The sequence below is a fragment of the Peromyscus leucopus genome, chromosome 2 (genome assembly GCF_004664715.2).
Source record: "Peromyscus leucopus breed LL Stock chromosome 2, UCI_PerLeu_2.1, whole genome shotgun sequence".
Lineage (NCBI taxonomy): Eukaryota > Metazoa > Chordata > Mammalia > Rodentia > Cricetidae > Peromyscus > Peromyscus leucopus.
The window spans coordinates 15769244-15777378 of NC_051064.1; positions in this window are offsets into that span (position 1 = coordinate 15769244).

An 8135-nucleotide genomic window follows, 5' to 3' on the forward strand; every position below is an offset into this window, starting at 1 on the left:
GAGTGCTGGGATTAAAGGCGTGTGCCACCACCGCCTGGCGACTGATACTATTCTTGAACTAGAAACTTTTTTTGTTTTCCTATGAGAAGTTAATCATTTTATATTTCTTTCATGTCTCTCCTAGCCATATGCTTTTTCTAATATATTCTTATTATAGTACCATAAAATTTAGGAACAGAGAAAAGTCATATTCATTAAATAAAATTCTATTACTCTCTCAAGTCCTAACATTAAAATGTAAATGAGCTTTGCATTATATCAAACATTTAAAGAAGTTTTTATTTCCACATTAATTTAAATATCACTCTTAAGTGTTGCCTTCTTTTCATAAATATGAGCATAAAAACAAATATCTTCTTTGGTCCTGTAGCATAGACATAATCAAATCACATTGTTGATTTGCTTTTTTAAACTGGGATCATCTTTTATATTAGTACTGTATATCCACTGTAGAAAAATGGCAAATGCAGCTGGGCGGTGGTGGCGCACGCCTTTAATCCCAGCACTTGGGAGGCAGAGCCAGGCGGATCTCTGTGAGTTCGAGGCCAGCCTGGCTACCAAGTGAGTTCCAGGAAAGGCGCAAAGCTACACAGAGAAAGTCTGTCTCGAAAAACCAAAAAAAAAAAAAAATGTAATACTTTGGGTTGGGGATTTAGCTCAGTGGTAGAGCGTTTGCCTAGCAAGCGCAAGGCCCTGGGTTCGATCCTCGGCTCAAAAAAAAAAAAAAAAAACAAGCCGGGCGGTGGTGGCGCACGCCTTTAATCCCAGCACTCGGGAGGCAGAGGCAGGCGGATCTCTGTGAGTTCGAGGCCAGCCTGGGCTACCAAGTGAGTCCCAGGAAAGGCGCAAAGTTACACAGAGAAACCCTGTCTCGAAAAACCAAAAAAAAAAAAAAAAAAAAAAAAATGAAAAATGGCAAATGCAATCTAAATAAGAAGAAATAAAGGTTATCCATGTATCTATAAACTGCATTTGCATTTAGGTATAGACTCACTGAGATATTTTAATAATATAACCTTTTCTTAATAATAATAAATGGTATCTATTTCTCAATCAAATAAGTAATAACATTTTTTGCTACATTGTATTTAGTGTTTACACATGCTGTAAGTTATGTAAAAATCCACATTTATTGAATGTTCTGTTTATTCAGTTACTTCTATTATTATACAATGGGGCTATTGGCATCTAACGTCATGGATTTATTTATGTGACTCACTCACCGGGGCCACACCACAGCTTCCATGATGGGATTCTTCTTCTTTTTTTTTTTTCCTTTTGTTTCTTGTTTTGTTTGTTTGGTGCTTGGTTTTCATCTTTCTTTTAGATTTGTTTTGTTTTGGGGGGAGGTTGCAAGGGCAGAGGGCAGAAGCAGGGGAGGGGGAGATGGATGGGATTGGGATGCATGATGTGAAATCCGAAAAGAATCAATAAAAGTTAATTTTTAAAAAGTTGTGAATTTGAGGGGAATTGGGGGAGGCCTGGTGTAGGGAGCACAGTTTAGAGTAAGCTTTGGAGAAACCAGGGCTGTCAGTCACGCAGGCTTATTTTCCTCAAAGGAAGGCAATGAATGACACCTGGTCACCTGGAATGCCCGTGACAGCGGTCAAAAAACCAAGTGGCCCTTTGCTGTTCTCTTAGGAGCCCACCTCCACCTGAATCCCCCAGTATCCTGAGCAACGTGTAGGGCCTAATCCTGAGTTTTGTCTCTCAGTGAGTAGATCTCATCCTTATGAAAAAGGCCCCATGTACTTTGCATCCTCCATCAATAAAATCTATCTTTATACTTTTTTCCAAATCCTTCCTCTCTAGGCCCTAGCCCTGAACTCTACTTATCAGCCAGTAGAATTTATTCTCATAGCAAAGGTCACAGAAACTTTGCTAGGGAATTTCTATGTAGTTGTACCTAAAACTCTGTTGTGATAATTGTCATGTGGAAACCCTGTCAAAAGCTCTGCTGTGTTTAAATGTGTAAGAAGAATAAGCCACAAGGTCAGACTTTGGAAGCTTTTTGACCTGCAAAGATGGTACTGACTCAACTTTCACTCTTCATCTTGCATGAATTGTCTCCCAGACAGTGGCAAGGTTTGTGGGGTGTGGGTCCCCAATAGCATGGGAGCAGGGAAAAGGAGGGGTAGATATAATGTAATACAGCCCTCGAAGAACTCTTAAAAGAAAAGCTAACTCAGGCTGTATGTGTTGGGTCTTGACAGAATTTGTAGGCTTTCTGGATGAATATAGTCTTTTATCAATATAGAATGATATCTCTAGTATACCATTTATCTGCTTTATCTATTTAGATAATATGCCTTTCTTAGACTTGATATTTCCCCCAGATTAATGAATTTAATATCTATGTTTTTATAGTTAAACTGTTTCCTTGTAACAATCGTGTATTCAGCCATTGTTCTTATTCTGCCCTAACAATCCCTACTTGTTGTTGGAGAATCTATTTCATTTAGCTCAGATGATGGTCTTCATTGTTGGGATCAAGACATTCATCCTGTTTCCTGTTTTGTGTTCATTCTGATTTTGAGGCCCTACTGTAGCTTTCCTACCTCTCTTCTGGCTACTATATTTTCTGTGCTCCATTGTTTTCTCCTTGTTTGGATTTGATGCCCTTTATTTTCAGTTGTTAGTTTGTTTATTTTGAGTTCCCTAACACTCAGTCACCGTTTAAATGAGTATTATAGCACTGCCGTGTACTATAAGGATTTGCAAACCATGCTACATTTTGTGAAGTGATCGTTGGGTTTTTAGCTTGTACATGTTATACAATTGTATATGGCATTGTTCTCTTTTATACTTTAAATAGCCTGTGTCTAAAATATCACTGGCTGCATGTTAGGAATATTTGTTATTTTGTCTGTTGTTTCCTTCTGGGTTTTCATTACATTGTTTTGTCTCTCTGTTTACCTAATCTTTTAAATTCAGTGCCAGTTGCTGCATTTGAAAAATTACTGAGGCAATTTGAAGTCTAAAATAAAGTTATCTTTCTCCGAAATAAAATTTACATCCGTGTCTGCCAGATAGCTGAGGGGAAAGCACTATTAGCTAAACCTTAATCCAATCAAGTAAATCAAGTACTGAGGTGATTTAAGAAGGAGCCTCAGTCCTGATAAGCCCTAAGTATTTTTGTTCATCCTGAATCTTCAAGTATAGCCATTAGGAACTTGAATATAAAGCCTGGGGTGGGATTTGGGGGAGATGCCTCTCCTTGGACAGCTCTGTACACCAGTGTTTATCATCTTAAACTTAGGTTGTGGCTAACTTCAGTTTAACTTCTCAGCCTCTGAACCACTGCTGATTAACTAATGTCTCTAGAGGGAAAAAAACTCCAGCTTGCTATTCTGGATTTTAATCTCTAGGAATTTTGTCAGGGAATTATCTTTGCTTTCTAGTTTTCACCTTACATCTTTTAAAACAATAGTTTACAAAAGTTTTCTGGTTGTTCTTAGCTGTAAAATTAGCTTAAATAACCTAACTGACAAAGCAAAGTACATATTTTCATCATTTGAAATTGGTGTATATGTCTCCCTGGGTTGTATTTATGATTAATTTCATATCTGCCTACACTTATAGAATTATTAGTTTAAATTTTTAGTTTTGAAATATGATGCATTTGTAAAAAGTCATAATAGATAGTATCCTGATTAGTTTTTTTTTGTTTGTTTTGTTTTCTGTTTTTTGTCAATTTGTCACAACTAGAGTTATCTGGTAAGAGGAATCTCAACTGAGAAAATGCCACCATTATACTGGTCTGTAGGTAAGGCCATGGGGCTATTTGATTAATGAATGATGTGGGAGTGTCCAGCCTCTGTGGGCGGTGCTACCCCTAGGGTGCATAACAAGGTAGCTGAATATGAGCAGACCTGAAAGCAGCATCCCCAGGGTCTCTGCTTCAGTTTCTGCCCCCACATTCCTGCCTTGCGTTCCCTCAGTGATGAACTGTTCTGTAGAAATTACAATGAAATAAACCTTTGCCTTCCAAGCTGCTTTGGGTCGTTTTATCACAGCAATAGAAAACAAACTACGACAGAGGTTCAACAAAAGTATATGTTGACTATTCAATACAATTATCAATAAGATGAAGAATTTAAGAAATATGTCTGTAGCACAAATCTTAAAGCGTCATTAATAAAATCAAACCTGATGCCAGGTACTGGGGTCAACGCTAGAAGATCAGAGAAGCAGAACAAGCCACAGCCACCTTACCTCGCCAGTTCCTCAGCTGATTCTTTTTCCTCAGACTGGAAGCTTCTGTGTCCTCATCCGAATGGATCTCAGCTGAACTGTGCTGCTCAAAAACCTGAAAGCTTAACCAGGCCAAAAGGCTTCTAGTTTCTGGTTTTCATGCCTTATATACCTTTTTGCTTTCTGCCATCACTTTCTGGGATTAAAGTCTCACTTCCCAGGATTAAAGGCATGAGTCACCATGCCTGGCTATTTCCAGTGTGGCTTTAAACTCACAGAGATCTGAATGGATCTCTGCCTTAGGAATGCTAGGATTAAAGGTGTGTGTGCCACCAATTTCTGGCCTCTGTATCTAGTGGCTGGTCTGTTCTCTGACCCCAGATAAGTTTATTAGGGTGCACAATATTTTGGGGAACACAATACCACCACACACGTCCTGTTTAAAAATTGTATCAATATTCTAACCAATGATTTTTGTCACCCAGTGGAATACAGCACTCTCGATTTCCATGACAGACACACAGAAACTGAAGACTATTAGTGTTTCATGCAAAGAAGTGATACTACATTTATCCAAGATGTTTAGTAATTCCAAGTATAGTATAAATCATTTTAGGAAGCAGAAAAATAAGAATATTTAGAAATTGACTAACTGATCAAGACTTAAAGTAAGCATACATTATGAATAATTTAAAGAAATGAAAAATGATTATATTATTCAAAAACATGTTCCCACAAGAATTAAGACAGTTTGCATACTGCAACATGAATAATTTTGAGGTGTTTGAGAAGTATTAATTAGTATATTTATATATATTTTAAAAGATATATATACATAAATAGAATTCCATAAATGGAATTTATCTTTCCATATATAGGAAAGATAAATCGATCATATCTGATAAAAGACAAAGGGAACAATGAAATAAAATTTAGGATTCACATACAAATCCTAATGTAAGTTTCTGACAACTCTGGAGGCAGTCGTGTATCAGACACAATTTCTTTAGTGTCAAAGGGAAGAAGAAAGTAAAAGCAGTTTCAAAGTTCACAGTTTCAAAATACCACAAACAATTATTTTTCATTCACCAACAAACCAATGGTTTAGGAGATGCACAAATGAGAAAAGAGACCTGCTATGGGTCCTTATTCAGAAGCCACTTATGAGAATGTATATATGAAAATAAGACTAATTTATTCTTGAGCAAAAACAATAAGACACATGTGGTACAGAAAGGAGGTGCTAAAATGGACCCTGTGAACAAGCACATGACTGTTTGAGGTATTTATTGAGCAGATAGAGCACAGATACTCCATGCCAGGCAGCACATAAAGCTAAATATTTCTGGTCTGGTGAGAAATACACGCAGAATCTCACAATACTGTGAAATCATAACAGAATTACACAGATGGGATCACGTGACAGCAAGAGACCCAGATCTTCTCCCGGGGAAATGTAAAAATTAAGCAGTCTTAGCACGCGAGTAATGTTTCTCCAGGGCTTCAGGAGGACCGAACACAAGAGAAAGGAAGTCTGTCAATAAGTAGATAAGGAAATGCAGGTTGAAAGGAATAGGAGATAAGGCTACAGAGAATGGTCAAGACGAAATGATACCCCACTTCGATGTCATCTCATAGCTAGTGGGAGCTGCTAGGTGACTGACAAGAATAAAGGCATAAAACTACTCGGATTTCAGAAAGATCACTGGAGGAAGTTCAACTATAAACTGTGAACCCCCAAAATAGATAAAGCATTAAAGAGGGTATTGTAAAGTCCAGGAAACAAATGATGAGAATCTGGGCTAAAGCACTTGAAGAGAAAAAGATTCAACTTAGAAATATTTAGGAATCCTTTGAAAAGATGTAATTTTTTATTAGGTGTCAAATGTGATGGAGACAAAATTTATGGAATGCTGTCAGGAAGGACTTCACTGGTCACTCTGGACGTTATGAGGACTTGTTTCTCAGCATTTGAATGTGTTTTCTTTGCTGTGAGTGCGGTATATTAAGACAGGGCTGCCCAGGGGGCAGTGAGATATCAAGGCTAGAGATGCAACAAGGTGATATGTGAATGAAAAAAGAGAAATCAAAGGAGAGCATGACCACTCCTAAGGAGTTGAGGTTTTTATTATAGATGTAAAGGAGAGCACAGGCAGAGGCAGAGACATCTGTAAGAGTCCAGAATGAACATGACTGGCAGACTAAGTCAGGCTGTGGAGGAGGGGAGATGGGAGAGTCAGAAGCCAAGAGCAGCAGCCAAGAGGCAAAGAGACCACAAAGGACCCGTGTGGCCAAAATGGCTGGGTTATATGGGGAAGAGCAGCTGGGAGGACAGTCCAGCCCAGTCCCTGGGTTGGAGACTTCAGGGTAGGGAGCAGAGTATGCCAACCAGTATGACTTTAGCAGGTACTGAAGGATGCTGGCAGAACTAGGTGGCCAGAGTTCACTTTGATATATTAATGGTCACCTCAGTTAGATACTTGTCCCAGGTTAGAAACCTAGCAATTTGGACCAAAGAAATTGGAACCATCACCATGGAGTTTCACTAGTGACTAGATGAACTGGGAATGGAAGAGAGTGTAGAAGGCTAAAGATGGATTATTGGTAGTCAATATAGAACAGTCAGCTAGTGGTAGAAGAGACATTGAAGAGAAAGGCTAGGGTTGCATGGCCAGAGTGAAATAATTTTGTTTTTTTTATCCATTAAAATTGTGTGGTTTTTAATTGAAAAATGTTCCACAAAGTTAAAATATTTTCTCAAATTTTTTGATTATTTGCTAAAGGTTCCAAAAAAATTACAGATGGTCAAGATAAGAGTAGTATGTTTGACTTGTTTTGTTTTTTCAAAAAACTACCTGGTGACCACGTATATATCTGAAGCTAATTACAAAATAATTGTAGCCCTTTTGTAGCATGGAACAATATGTAATATTATGATACATTTCTGAAGAAATGTGTAATTAGCAGAAAATGTCAACATAGGATGCTAAATGGAGTTCATAGAATAAACCACCACATGTGCATGAACTCAAGTGAAATAGCTTCCACTCCCTGCCAAGTGCAAAGATGCTACATTATGTGAGTAGAGTAGTCATGAGAACAGTAATGATGCTCAAGAAACACCCAGTCAAGTTGAACCAGAGAGAAGAGGCAGCTTCATGAGACTCAGCTAGTATACATGCTACCTAGTCTGGGAAAGCAGAAATAAGATTCCAGGGCCCCTCCCTAAGGTAGTAAAAGCAGTAATTAATTGTTAGGAAATCCTTGCAATCAGCCAAGTTTCCTGGAGGAAACTCTCCAGCATGTTGATCTGCCTATACATTCTGCAGAAATTTCATAATTGAGAGCTTCATGTTTCACGAGTAGTGGCCCATGCTGGGGTAATACTTGTCATTATGCACCTGCATTTGAGTCACCCATGCCCCTGTAAATAACTGCAACCCTGTAAGGAACACTTATTGGTTCTTCAGGTTCTGCTTTGTTGGAACATTTACTTGTATCTGTCATTGGTTCTGTGTCTGTGGTGAATAAACATTTGTTCACCTTTCCCCAGGAAAAGTCTCCCAGAACATTATTGTGGGATATTTTCTTATTTGCACAGGCGCGTGCACACACACTCACACATACATACATGCACACAGGTCTTACTTCTTTTTCTAATTAGTGAAGAGCAATATCAAAACCTCAGTTCAATTAAGTAATTTGTTTTCCTGTCTAGCAAATAATTAATAAGTATTAATACCACACTTGACATATAGATTTTAAGATAGTTCAAAGTTTAGTTTTAAGTTTATGGAAATAAGATATAATTGGAAATTATATTTTCACAGAAATGATGGAAAAATAAATGTATAATGTGTTTGCACCATTTTCAAGCCAATAGACCCATGACTCTGAAGCACACAAAACTACTTTACAGAGCCTTCCTGGTTTACTTACCA